The sequence below is a fragment of the Hypanus sabinus genome, chromosome 8 (assembly GCF_030144855.1).
Source record: "Hypanus sabinus isolate sHypSab1 chromosome 8, sHypSab1.hap1, whole genome shotgun sequence".
NCBI lineage: Eukaryota > Metazoa > Chordata > Chondrichthyes > Myliobatiformes > Dasyatidae > Hypanus > Hypanus sabinus.
Genome location: NC_082713.1, coordinates 138,494,290 through 138,508,515, shown reverse-complemented (window position 1 = coordinate 138,508,515; position 14,226 = coordinate 138,494,290). Strand labels below are relative to the sequence as shown.

Sequence of the window (14,226 nt, the reverse complement as noted above, 5' to 3'; positions counted from 1 at the left end):
AGAAAATCATTAATATTTCAATGGTAAATCATAAAATTAAACTCATAACTGTTTGGCATAAAATAAGTGTTCTGAAAATAAATTTGCAATTTAAAAAATTACAATTCATAATTGCTTTATGAATTGTACAACATATATTACAATTGGTTTATAATGCCAATTAAGAAACACAATTTTTCTATTTTGCCTTATTGATAATCAAATCCCAAGGGAAAAAAAACATAAAAATCAGTGTGTTGTTTTCCAAAATGGCCATCAGGTGCAATTCTACTCTTCCTGTCCTATTTGAGACATTAACAAAAATAATTATTACAGTCTTGGTCTTGCTTTAAACTTGATGATTTTATTAGATTTCCAGCAATTGTATATGCATGCAGTATTGACTGAAGCATAAACCATAGATTTCTACTAACTTATGTAATAGGGAGCACCAGCAGGAAGCTTCCCGAAATCAATGACTCAGGGTGTGTTTTGTCTATGAACAGTCACCGACTTCAGACATTATCAGTTTCCCTCTCCATGGCTGTTGCCTGACCCAAGTGTTTCTAGTATTCCTTATGGTTTTTTTTAAATAACAGCTGCACTGCAAGTAAAAGAGAAATGTTCACTTACTCTTTTGCTCCATTAAAATATAGACTTCCTATTTTGAAATGATGGCCTTTTAAGACAGCTTTCTGTTCTATGTGCACCGTGACTTCTGTCAAATTCTTATTTTCCATTGAAAGTACAGTTCACAATAAGAATGCCAGTGATATATCACAAAGAGTCCCTGGGAGGTTGGACGCTACAACTCAGTTTTTTTTGCACTTCATAACGCCACAGATATTCTGATTTAATCAGCCCAGTCCTCAAGTTCAGGGCTTCAGACAGCCAGCTTCAGTTTACCAATTTCATAACAATTAAAACCTCTTACATATTCAAAAACTAGGTCCTGGAGTTTGCTTAAGATGCCAGCAACTACATGTAGGCAGAGGGGCTGGAGTGGTTCTGTTGGTAAAATTTGAAATGAAATCCTTAGAAAGAGGATTGGATAATGTAAAATCCTTGTGCATAGAGTTAAGAAACTGCCAGGATAAAAAAAACCCTAATGTGAGTAATGTACTGGCCCCCCAAACAGTACCCAGGATGTGGGGTAATGTTATAGTAGTCACCAGGTATTTCAATATGCAAGTAGATTAGGAAAATTAGATTGGTGTTGGATCCCAAGAGAGGGAATTTGTAGAATGCTATGAGATGTCTTTTAAGAGCACTTTGTAATTGAACCTATTCGGGGAAAGGCAATTCTGGATTGGACGTTGTGTAATGAATCAGATTTGATCGGGGAACTCAAGGTAAAGAAACCCTTAGGAGATGGTGATCATAACATGACAAAATTCAACCTGCAGTTTGAGAGAAAGAAGATAAAGTCAGATGTACGAGTATTACAGTATAGCAATAGGAATTACAGAAGCATGAAAGAGGGGCTGACCAAAGTTGATCAGAAAGGGGCACTATCAGGGATGATGGCAGAACAGCAATGACTGGAACTTCTAGGGGCTTTTCAGAAGCCACAGTATAGATACATGACAAGGGATATCAAACAGAGCATAAAAGCAAAAGAGACTATAAAAATATAGCAAACATTAGTGGGAAGTTAGAGCATTGGGAAGCATTTGAAAACCAAAAGGTGGCAATTAAAAATCATAAGGAGAGAAAAGATGCAATATGAAGCTAAGCTAGCAAATAATATCAGAGAATACCAAAAGTTTTAAGATATATAAAAAAAAGTACAGGAGAGGTGAGAGTAGACTGTAGGAAAGTGAGGCTGGAGGTAGTATGAGGGATAAAAGAAGTGCAGATGAACTTAATAAGTATTTTGCTTCAATCTTAACCGTGGAAGATATTAGCAGTATACTAGAAATTCGGGAGTGTTCGGGGATAGAAGCGAGTGTAGTTGCTATTACCAAGGAGAAGGTGTTTGGGAAGCTGAAAGGTCTGAAGGTAGATAACTCACTTGGGCCAAAAAGTCTACATCCTAGGGTTCTGACAGGGTTATCTGAAAGGATTATGGAGGCATTAGTAATGATACTTCAAGAATCACTAGATTCTGGAATGGTTCTAGAGGACTGGAATATTGCAAATATCACTCCATTCTTTAAGAAGGGAGGACGGCAGAAATTATAGACCTGTCAGTCTGACCTCAGTGGTTGGCAAAGATGTTGGGAGTCTGCTATTAAGGATGAGATATTGGAGTACTTGGAAGTGTAAAAAAAAAGCCTCCTTAAAGGGGAAATCCTGCCTGACAAATCTGTTGGAATTCTTTGACAGTGCTTGGAACAGTGCAGGAAAGATACTAGCATGGATAAAAGATTGGCAAGAGGCAAAGAGTGGGAATAAAGGAATCCTATTCTGGTCGGCTGCTGATGACTAGTAGTGTTCCGCAGGAATCTGTATAGGGACTGCTTCTTTTCACATTGTATATCAACAATTTGGATGATGGAATTGTGGCCAGATCTGCAGATGATAGGTGGAATGGCAGGTAGTGTTGAGAAAACAGCGAGCCTCCATTGGGACTTCGATGGGAGAATGGGAAAGAATTGTCGGATGGAATATTGTGCAGGAAAATATATGGTCATGTACTTTAGCAGAAGGAATAAAGACATAGACTATTTTCCAAATGGGGAGAATACTCAAAAATCATAAGTTCAAAGGGATTTGGGTGTCCTCATGCAGGACTCCCTAAAGGTTAACTTGCAGGTTGCGTCAGTGCTAAGGAAGGTGCATGTAATTTTAGCACTTATTTTGAGAAGACTAGAATATAAGACTATAATATCATAAAACATGGGAACAGAATTGGGCCATTTGGCCTATTGAGTCTGCTCCGTCATTCAAACATGGCTAATCTTTTTCCCCCTCCTCAGCCCCACTTGCCAGCCTTCTCGCTGTAATCTTTGATGCCATGTCTATCAAGAACCCATTAAGCTACTAACCCTCAAATGCACCCAATGACCTGACCTCCACAGCTGTAGGTGGTAACAAGTTCCATGAATTCACCACCCTCTGGCTAAAGAAATTTCTCTGCATCTGTTTTAAGTGGATGCCTCTGCATCCTGAGGCAGTGCCCTTTTGTCCTAGACTCCCCCACCATGGGAAACACCCTTTCCACTTCTACTCTATCAAACCCTTTCAACATTATAAAGGTTTCAAAGAGATCCTCCCCTCATCCATCTAAATTCCAGCAGGTACAAGCCCAGAGCCATCAAACCTTCCTCATATGATAACCCTTTCATTCCCAGAATCATCCTTGTGAACCACCTGCAGACCCTCTCCAATGCCAGCACAGCTTTTCTTAGATGAGGAGCCCAAAACTGTTCACAATACTCAAGGTGGGGCCTCACCAGTGCCTTATAAAGCCTCAGCATCACATCCCTGCTCTTGTATTCTAGACCTCTTGAAATGAATGCTAACATGGCATTTGTCTTCCTCACCACTAACTCTACCTGCAAGTTAATCTTTAGGGTGATCTGCACAAGTCCCTCTGCATCTCAGATTTTTAGATTTTCTCTGTTTAGAAAATAGTCTGCACATTTATTTCTACTACCAAAGTGCATGATCATGCATTTTCAAGCATTGTATTTCACTTACCACTTTCTTGCCCATTCTCCTAATCTGTCCAAGTCCTTCTGCAGCCTACCCATTTCCTCAATACTACCTACCCCTCCACCCATCTTCATATCATCTGCAAAATTGGCAAAAAAGCCATCTTTTCCATCATCTAAACCATGCTGACTTCGTCCTATCTTGTCCTGTGTCCCAAGTACTCCATAACCTCATACTTAACAATCGAGTTCAACATCTTTCCAACTGCTGAGGTCAGGCTAATTTCCTTTCTTCTGCCTTCCCTTCTTAAAGAGTGGAATGACATTTGCAATTTTCCAGTCCTCTGGCACCATGTCAGAGTCCACTGATTTTTGAAAGATCATTACTAATGTCTCCACAATCTCTACTACTACCTCTTTCAGAACCTTAAGGTGCAGTTAATTTGGTCTGGGTGACTTATGTACCTTTAAGTCTTTCAGCTTCTTAAGTACCTTCTCCCTTGTAATAGTAACTGCACTCACTTTTCTTCCTTGGCACACTGCAACATCTGTCACACTGCTAGTGTCTTCCACAGTGAACATATAACAGCAAGGATGCGATGCTGATGCTTTATAAGGCATTGGTCAGATTGCACTTGAGTATTATGAGCAGTTTTGGGACCCTTGTCTAATAAAATATGTGCTGGCATTGGAGAAATTTCAGAGGAGGTTCTTGGAATTAAAAGGTTAACATACAAGGAATGTTTGATGTCTCTGAGCTCATATTTGATGGAATTTAGAAGAATGAAGGGGCGTTTCATTGAAACTTATGGAATATCATCAGAGAGGATGTTTCCTATAGTGTGAGAGTCTAGAACCAGAAGGCACAGCCTTACAATAGAGGTGCGTCCACTTGGAACAGAAATGAGAAGAGAGCTCTTTAACCAGAAGATTGTGAATCTGGAATTAATTGTGACAGACAGCTGTGGAGACCAAGATACTGGATACATTTAAAGCAAAGGTTGATAGGTACTTGATTAGTAAAGGCAGGAAAGGTTACGGGAAGAAGGCTTGAGAACGGAGTTGAAGGGGATAATAAATCAGCCATGAAGGAATGGTGGAGAAAACTTGACAGGTGAAATGGCCTAATTCAGCCCCTACGTCTACGGTCTTACGAAGGCAATGTTACCAATTCCAGTTTGGACGATGGTGTCATTCAATGAAACGTGAGCAGCAATGAATGAAGCACAGAACAATCTTAGTGAGATCAGTAACCAGGAGGTGCAGCCACCAATATCAGACTTGTTACCACACCAGATGAACTTCAGTGCGGTGATTTAACTTTACCAAATATATGGCGACAAAAATGCACACTGAAGCCAAGGCCTGGACTCCAACCAGCCTGCCAGACCCCTCCTCAAAAGAAAACCACCCATTCCAGTTATTAGTCCAGTAAACTTCTCCAAGTTGTTTTCATTAAGGACAGATATGAAAAAGATGACAAAGTCTGGACAAGGTACTCAATATGATATCAAGGTCTTGTTTATCTGTAGCAGAACCTCCCTTTGTTATCATCAATCCCCCAACAATACACAATAACATGTTAGCTTTTATCATAATTAAATGCTGTATCTGCCAACAAGCCTTTTGTGAACCACAGAACAGCACAATTGCTCCTTATTTTGGAGTTTGCCTGCACAATGGATTCCAGTTAATTGGACATTTAGGTGCAATTAAACGGCTGCCCCAATTAGCTGAAGTTTCATGGAAATAGTTAAAAAGGTACATTAGTTTATCTCTTATGTTTAGCTAGTAACAAATCATATATTTAAATGAAATACAGAACGAATTAGGACATCAATACAACTACAGTATTATAGAGGAATTAATTCACTGTGCTTGCCATGTTCTTTTGATTGACCGTAGATGAACAAAATCAGTGCAGACACCTACTGTTGATATTATACTGCCTTCATACAACAGCTTTGATGACTGAACTGTCCAAATCTTCATTTTCAATGTAACATTCAAGATGATTTGATATTTTCAAATTCTTCGTAGTTCCTAACTTGCTGAAGTAGTGAAATAATTTCATTTTCACTCCTGGCCATTTCTGGCTTCTCAAGATGCTTGAAACACAACAGTTCTGAATTGTCTTACTGCTTATTTCTTGTCAACTATCAGTTACAAACATCACTGCTTTTTGACCATAAGCAGACACACTGACGTTATTTAAAAACTGATTGCTCCAAGCACAGTGTCTAAGGGACAGGAAAGTGCACGCGACTGACTAGTTCGAAACTGTTTGGCAACAGTCTCCCGTCCCAAATAAACGGAGGGAGACCTGGCTACTTCCTCAATTACTTTTTTTCTTTAAGAATTGTTCCAAATAAGCAGTTGCTTCAATTAATTGATTGCCCAATTAACTGGAATCCACTGTATTTGCACTTTCTATTTAAATAATTTCTTTAATTGTGCAAGATTATCCTGTGGGTTTTAGATGCTGATGGGAGAGAACCAAAAGGACTTGTTTCTGCAGAACAGCAGTATAAAGATATACTCAAATCCAATATAGTTTGAGACTATGAACATTGCCACACCAGCAAAGCAGCCAACAACTGTCTGAAGTTTTATTCCAGATACACAACTACTCCACTGTCATTTTCACAAAAGTACAGTGATTTGGAACACAATGAACCAGGTTGTAGGAGATCAGGCCAGTTAATAAAAAGATTGTTTGTAATGACTGAATGAGCAACATTTTAAGGAAGGTCACTTTTTAGATATAGGCCAACTTCCCTATATACAGCTCCTCAGTACAATAGTCCAAGGCTTCATTAATTAGCTATATAAAAACTGCAGTAACTGCAGGTGGGCTATTCAATACTGAGAGGCTCTCATTGTGATCTCCCAAAGCTTTTTCTCAACCTATAAAGGTACAAATTAAAAAATATATTAAATGCCCTCCATTTGTTTTTACAAGTACATCCAATACAATTCCAGAAGGTTAAGCTCATCTAAGACATTTCAGCCCCCTCGCTGGGTACCTTTCGCCCATCTTTGACATCCACTCTGTCTGTGCACTGCAGCAACTCAACCAGACAGTGCGTGGTAAACCTGGAACCTCTTCTATCTGGAAAGAATGAGTGCAAGGTAACATTACCAGGATCAAATCACACACTGTTCTAACGGGTGCCTCTTCACTGTTGCTTGGTCAAAATCCTGGGACTTGCTAACAGCACTATATTCCAGAATGGTTCTGGTCTAGAACAATTGTAATTTTTAACCTGGAAAATACACCATCTAAGAGGGGGAGGTAAAAGACAGGAAATTATAGGCCAGTTAACCTGACTTCAATGGTTGGCAAGTTCCTACAGTCCTTTAGTAAGGATGAGGTTTTGGGGTACTTGGAGACACAATAAAACAGGCTGCAGTGAGCATGGCTTCTTTAAGGGAAAATCTTGCATGATAAATCTTTTGGAATTCTTTGAGAAAATAACAAGCAGGACAGTCATAGCAGAGTCAGCAGATGTTGCTTGCTTGGATTTTCACTAGACCTTTGACAAGATACTGCACATGAAGCTGCTAAACAAGATAGGAGCCCATGGTATTACAGGGAAGATAGAAGATTGGCTGACTGATGGGGGCAAAGAGCAGAAATAAAGAACAGACCTATTCTGGTTGGCTGCTGGTGATTTGGTGTTCTGCAGAGGTTGCTGTTGGGTCCCTGCTCTGCATATTATATGTAAATGATCTGGCTCAAAGAATTGTTGACTTTGTGGCCAAGTTTTTAGATAATACAAAGATGGGTTGAGCAGCAGACAGTGTTGAGGAAGCAGGAAATCTCTAGAAGGACTTGGGCAGAATAGGAGAATGGGCAAACAAGTGGCAAATGGAATACAGTGTTAGAAAGTCAATGGTGAAATAAACACAAAGACTACTGCCTAGATGAGAAGCGAATTGAAAAACTGGAGGTGCAAAGAGACATGGGAGTCCTAGCACAGGATTCCCTAAAGGTTAACTTGCAGGTTGAGTCAGTGGTAAGGAAGCCAAATGCAATGTTAGCTGTTATTTCAAGAGGACTAGAATATAAAAGCAAAGATGTAATACTGAGGCTGTATAGGGCATCGGTCAGAATTCATTTAGAGTATTGTGAGTTCTGATCTGTACATGCTGGAGTTTAAATGAATAAAGAGGTATCTCATTGAAACCTATCGAATATTGTAAGGCCTAGATAGAGTGGAAATGGAGAGGACGTTTCTGAAAGTGACAGGGTCTAAGACACAAGGCATGCCTCAGAATAGGATATCCCTTTAGAAGAGAGACAAGAAGGAATTTCTTTAGCCAGAGGATGGTGATTCTGTGGAATTCACTACCACAGGTGGCTGTGGATGCTAGGCATTGGGTATATTTGAAGCTGGTTGACAGGTTCTTGATCAGTAAGGGCATCAATGGTTATGAGGAGAAAGCAAAAGAATGGGGTTAAGGGCAAAAATAAGTCAGTCATAATGGATTGGCAGAGCAGAGTTGAGGGTCAAATGACATAATTCTGTGGCACTGTGCAGGTTACTGCTTAGACTGCAACAATACATGAAAACAACACACACTTTCTGAAGAGCAGTTAAAGGTGATAAGTGAACAGCAGTCTCAGCAATGAATGAATGAAGGACAACAAAATGATCAAATCGATGTGAATTGAAAAGACCAGACAATCAGATGCAACAGTTGACTGAGGAATGTTAGCAGACAGAAGCTTGGCTATTGATCAAATTAAAACTTGCCATTGGATATAGGTTCCTGAAAACAACTGGCGCCCATAAAACTATACAGTACCTTTGTAACTTTGCTTGAAGAAGGCTGCTGCTCCATGAGCATTAATGTAACATGTTAATGGGGGCATTAATTAAGTATTGCCAAACTATCACCAACCAGCCTGAAAGCTGAGACTCAGAAAAAGCAGCTGATCTGATTATTCCTCCATTCATTAACATAGGAATGCTTGCACTAGAGGATTGGAATGAGTAAACTAAACTATGCGCAGTACTGGGTTATACTGAGGGAAGTGTAGATGTGTGGGGGAAAAGGGATGATTATTAATTTTAAACAAAGTGTTCACTCCTAGGCAACACATACACTGAACTATTATTGCAGAGTTCTGTGAAAACATGAAATTGGGACACCTACAGTTTAGAATAATTATGACTGTGTCAATACTGGGAGTGTGGTGATGCAGCGGATAGGTATTAGGTGGCTAGTCAAAGCAAAACATTTAGCTGGTTCTATGATAAATTCACACTGTAGCATATATGAAATTACTTACACCTTACCTCAATAAACAACTGGATCAATGCATCACCTTTAATAAACAATATCCCACAGTACTTCATAAGTTGGATATTTAAAAAAGAATTGTCAGAAACACCAGGAAAACTTGGAGCAAGAAAGGATAACAGAGTTTAGTCAAGTTAAGAGAAGCTCAAAGGGAGAACTCCAGTTAGCAGCTGAACACAAGGCTTTCATTAAGAAGGCAATTAAGCTCAAGAATAATCAGAGGTCAGAATTAACAATCAAAATCAGATTAACACACAACGAAGCATAGCTGTAAGAGGTTACAGAGATAGGAAGGTGGAAGTCCATGAAAAGGATTAGAAACAAGCATAAACATTTTAAAACTAAGGTGCTGTTTAATGGAGAGCCAATGTAGGTCCACAAAGGAGTAGTGGAAGTCCTGCAAGTTACAAAATGGGCAAGAGTACTGGATCGTCATAAATCCAACATGGTAGAACTGAAAACCTGCTACAAATGCATTTGAAACCATCACGCCATGGTCAAACAACTGTACAGATGAGAATTTTAACAGAGGAACTGAAGTAGGAATAGTGCAAGTAATATTTAAAACATATGGAAATCTGCTCACAGACTCAAACAAAATCTGGTTGGATCTGGTTCTTTAGTACCAAGTCAATGACAACCATCACTCATTTGACTTACTCTCCCCATATTCCCATCAACTATCCCCCGGTTCTACCACTCAATTTACTATGACCAGACATAGGACATAGGACAGTACAGCACAGTACACGTCCTTCAGCCCACAATGCTGTGATGACCTTTTAACCTACTCCAAGATCAATCTAATCCTCCCCTCCCATATACCCTTTCATTTGCCTATCTAAAAGGTTTCTTAAAATGTCCCTAATATATTTGGCTCTACCATCAGCCCTGGCAGCACATTCCATACAGCTACCACTCTCTGTTTAAACAAAAATAACTCTGACATCCCACCTAATCTTTCCTCCAATCACCTTAAAATTATGCCCTTTCATATTAACCATTTCCACCCTGGAAAAAAGGCACTGGCTGCCCACGCAATCAATGTTTCTTATCGTCTTATACGCCGCTCTCTTCATCCTTCATTCCAAAGAGAAATGCACTAGCTCACTCATCCTTTCCTCACAAGACGTGTTCTCTTTATTTCAGGCGGCAGCCTGGTAAATCTCTGCACCCTCTCTAAAGCTTCCACATCCTTCCTATAACGAGGCAATACAATACTCCAAGTGTGGTTTAACCAGAGTTTTACAGAGCTGCAACATTACCTCAGGTACATGAACTCAATCCCCCAACTAATGAAGGTCAATACATCATATGCCTTCTCAACAACCCTACCAAATTGCATAGCAGCTTTGAGGGATCTATAGACATAGACCCTAAGATCCCTCTGTTCCTCCACACTGCTAAGAATCCTGCCATAATCCTTGTTCTCTGCCATCAAATGCAACATTTCAAAGTGTAATATTTCACATTTCTCTGGATTGTACTCCATCTGCCACTTCTCAGCCCAGTTCTGCATCCTATCAATGTCCCATTGAAACACGTGACAACCTTCTACATTATCCACAACACCATCAACCTTCATGTCCTGTGCAAACTTAATAATCCATTCTTCCACTTCCTCATCTACATAATTTATATACTTTTTAAAAGTAGTGAAGAGCAGGGGTCTCAGAATGTATCCCTGTGGAACATCACTATTCACAGATCTCCAGGGAGTCCACTACCACCCTCTGCTTTCTGTGGGCAAATCAGTTCCAAATCCACACAGCTAAGTTTCCCTGGATCCCATACCTGATTTTCTGAATGAGTCTGTCATGGAAAACCGTGTAAAACGCCTTACTAAAATACATATACACCACATTCACATCAGTAACATCGTCAGCTTGTTCTGTCACTTTTATATATTGATGAAGTTAGAGTCATAAATGTGGTGTATATGGATTTTAGTAAGGTGTTCAACAAGGTACGCTCATCTTTGGATCTGTGGTGGAAACCAGAGTACTAGATGATACAAGGAAATGTGCAAACTCTGCATAGACAACACCCAAGGTCAAGCTTTAACCAGTGTCACTGTAACTGTGTTACTTTGTCACCCCTAAATTATTTTGTGATGATTGGGACATATTGTCCAAACAGAAACATTAAGCTGGCTCCACAGCCAGGGAATAAACCTTTGCACCAGGGACCAAAGTCACATTAGTCATCCCAACATTCAGTTGGAGCTCAGTTCTGCTCATTGAGTGCTGTATTTTGGGCAAACACTTAGCAGTTCAGATGGAACAGAAGTTCAAGGATAGTGGTTAGGCTTCAATAGATCTGCAGAAAAAGGAACAACATTTCTGTATAACACTGTGTCAAGGATACATGAGTTTGGGGGAGCATCAGAGTAATTTGTGTAGGCATTGGAAGTGAAAGCAATGACCTTGCCTGATGACTCTACCTTTCTCTTATCTTCCAGCTATGCTGTCCTATGAGATAAGAAGCGATCAGCACATCAACAGCTGCAGGCATGTCAAGAAGCACAAGAAGAAACGTATTACCGTAATCACAATTAGAATGAATGTAAATGGAGATTTTGGTTATTTGTGTTCAGATTGGGGCAGGGCCAATAATCAGAGAGACAGAACAAAGATCTGGAAAAGGTAGAGGAAAACTTGGGAGGCTGCTGCATGTGCAAGGACCCCAGAGAGGGAAGCAGAAGATGGAATAGATATTTGCAAAGATATAGAACAGGCTTACAACCTTTTTTATGCTGTGGTGCCCTACTATTAACTGAGGGCTCCATGGACCCTACACTGGGAACCACTGAGAGAGAGTCAAGGGTTGTTTATCCAGGATGGGTAATGATGACAGATTTCGAGCAGAGTAAAGGATTATTGACAGTATTACAGGGCCAGGAATAAAAGGTGAGTTACACGGACAAAATGAAATGTGTGAGGAGAGTGGAAAAAGGCAGAGATAGGGTGGTACGATAGTGTAGTGATTAGCACAATGCTTTACAGTACCAACGACCAGGGTTCACTTCCTGCTGCTGTCTGTAAGGAGTGTGTACATTCTCCCTGTGACCGCAAGGGTTTCCTCTGGGTGTTCTGGTTTCCTCCTGCAGTCCAAAGATGTAGGTTGATTGGTCATTGTAAATTGTCCTGTGACTAGCCTAAGATTACATCGTGAATCACTTGTCAGTGTGGTTCAAAGGGTCGACAGGGTCTATTCCGCACGCTTTATCTATTTCAATTAATAAATGAGAGTTTAGAGTGAAAACAGCCAAATTTGATTGATGGGCAAAATGTAAATGACCCCCAAGATTGAGTCTCAGGGATAATGAAGATCATGAGCTTTTCACACTTGTTGCTTGAGGTGAGCAGTAGAGAAGAACTTGGATTCTTTTTGTTACTCACAAACCTGTTGGAACTCGCAATGCTTCTGCCAACTAACAAAATTTGTTAATCATGCAAAATTATGTAATTGTCATCTATTTTTGTTATTGTCAAAACATTTTACTGAAAACAGTTTCACCACATCATCCTGACTAATGGAAATCATGTGGCCTCTGCAAAATATTGCCTGAAATAACTATCTTACTCTACTTCCTTAATGGTGGTGGCATCCGTCGGTCTCGAGAGACCATGGATCTGCGCCTAGAGCCCTGCAGGCCTGGGCAGGGTTGTATGGAAGACCGGCAGTTGCCCAAGCTGCAGGCCTTCCCCTCTGCACGCCACCGATGTTGTCCAAGGGAAGGGCACTGGGACCCATGCAGCTTAGCTGCCGGTGATGTCGCACAGCAAAGTGTTGTTAAGTGCCTTGCTCAAGGATACAAACAGGCTGCCTCAGCTGAGGATCGATCCAGTGACCGAGTCTGACGCCTTGCGTAACCTGCATCACAAAATGCAAAACTGGCAGGACTGCATTTCCCATCAGTCATTTTGGCTGCTGCTGCTCACTGTAAGTGTCCTCTGCATGGAAAAGGGAGGAGATTCTACCTGCACAAGCACTCAGTCATTATTCTAAAAGTAAATCAAGATTAAAGCCTAGCAAGGAGTACTTCAAAGTACACATCCAGTCAGCTCATTAGTGGGATTTAAATTCCAATGCAGCCAATGTACAATTACTTTTTTTTGAAAAATAGTTCACAAAATTAATTTTCTGGAAATAGATTTTAAAAGGCAAATGTTTTAGAAGATAAAGCTCATTGGTGGGGCTGAAAGCATCTTTGCTTGTTCCGTTTAAATCATTTCTCCACTCTGAACAAAATGTCCAGACAGACTGTACTGACGCTCAGCGAGAAAGTAGATTACTGATCACCATGCATCTCAGAAATTCCACAGACATGTGTCACCAGAGTGGTGCAGCACAGAATTTTCACACGGAACACCGAGTTGAATCCATAACTTTCTCACTGGAATTTTACCCTCCTCTCCACACAGGCACATTATAGCAATGTGCACTGCACAGCTGATCACCGCAGGAGCTGGCCTTAAATCTCTGTCTTGACACACCTACTGAGTTCAGCGACATCGACAGAAACCAACATCTCCCCTAACTAGAAAATCCACACTAGGTTTATTCTCTACACATGACATCTCCTCAACTGCTCACTTTTTGCAATTAAAAATTTCTACGTAATTTTCAAAGTTTTCCTATAATTAGTTATACTTGCCATTAAAGTATAATTCTGATTAGAGATTTTGATTTAAAATCTGCAGCTGATTCCACAAAGCCCACTTCAAGGCAATACGTTGGCAGGGGAATAGCCCAAGCTAATCGGAAAGCGGACATGAATTGGGATCATAATTCATCAACTGCCGAGTTAACCCGGAGGTCATCACAAAAGTGATAAAAATTTACGACGCAGACTGTGGCAAGAAGGTCATTTAGGTTAATTTCTACGTCCAGGGTCTTGATCTACATCCGCGTAGGGTTCCGGGTACTTCCAGAAAATATACCGTGGGTTCTCCAATCCTTCAAAAGGCAGAAACAAAATTTGCCTCAGAATTAAAACCATTCTGTTGGGGCATATAGACAACTCCCTCCCACCACCCTCTTCGGCCTATCACTGTTCCGAATAGAAAAAGCTGGAAAACTGATATATAAAATATATCTGGAATCCGACAGCAGGTACAGGGCGAGGTCGAAAAAGGATGTTTCAAATCGAAGACCTTTCGTAAGAGTTGATAGTCTGCCCCTCAGTCCACGTTCCTGCTTTGATAATGTCCTTCCCCAGCAACGGCAGAGATCTTAGCACCCTCTACTCACCCTGAACAACTCGAGTTCAGGTCGCTTTAACTATTCCAAATATCTCCTCCGGCTTCCCGACAAAGAGCGGCAATGCCTTTCC

General features: G+C 40.5%; 1 protein-coding gene across 2 annotated transcripts in view; it reads right to left on the bottom strand.

Moving 5' to 3' along the window:
• LOC132398473 (rho GTPase-activating protein 8-like) overlaps positions 1-14,226 on the bottom strand; it is a 97,655-nt gene that overhangs the window by 83,013 nt on the left and 416 nt on the right. The window contains exon 1 of one of the 2 annotated variants that reach the window (XM_059977971.1): positions 14,145-14,212. The exons of the other annotated variant lie outside the window; for it this stretch is intronic. The gene's annotated coding sequence lies outside the window, so the exon portion shown is untranslated. Of the gene's footprint in view, positions 1-14,144; positions 14,213-14,226 lie in introns of those variants that run through there. 2 annotated transcript variants of the gene reach the window in all.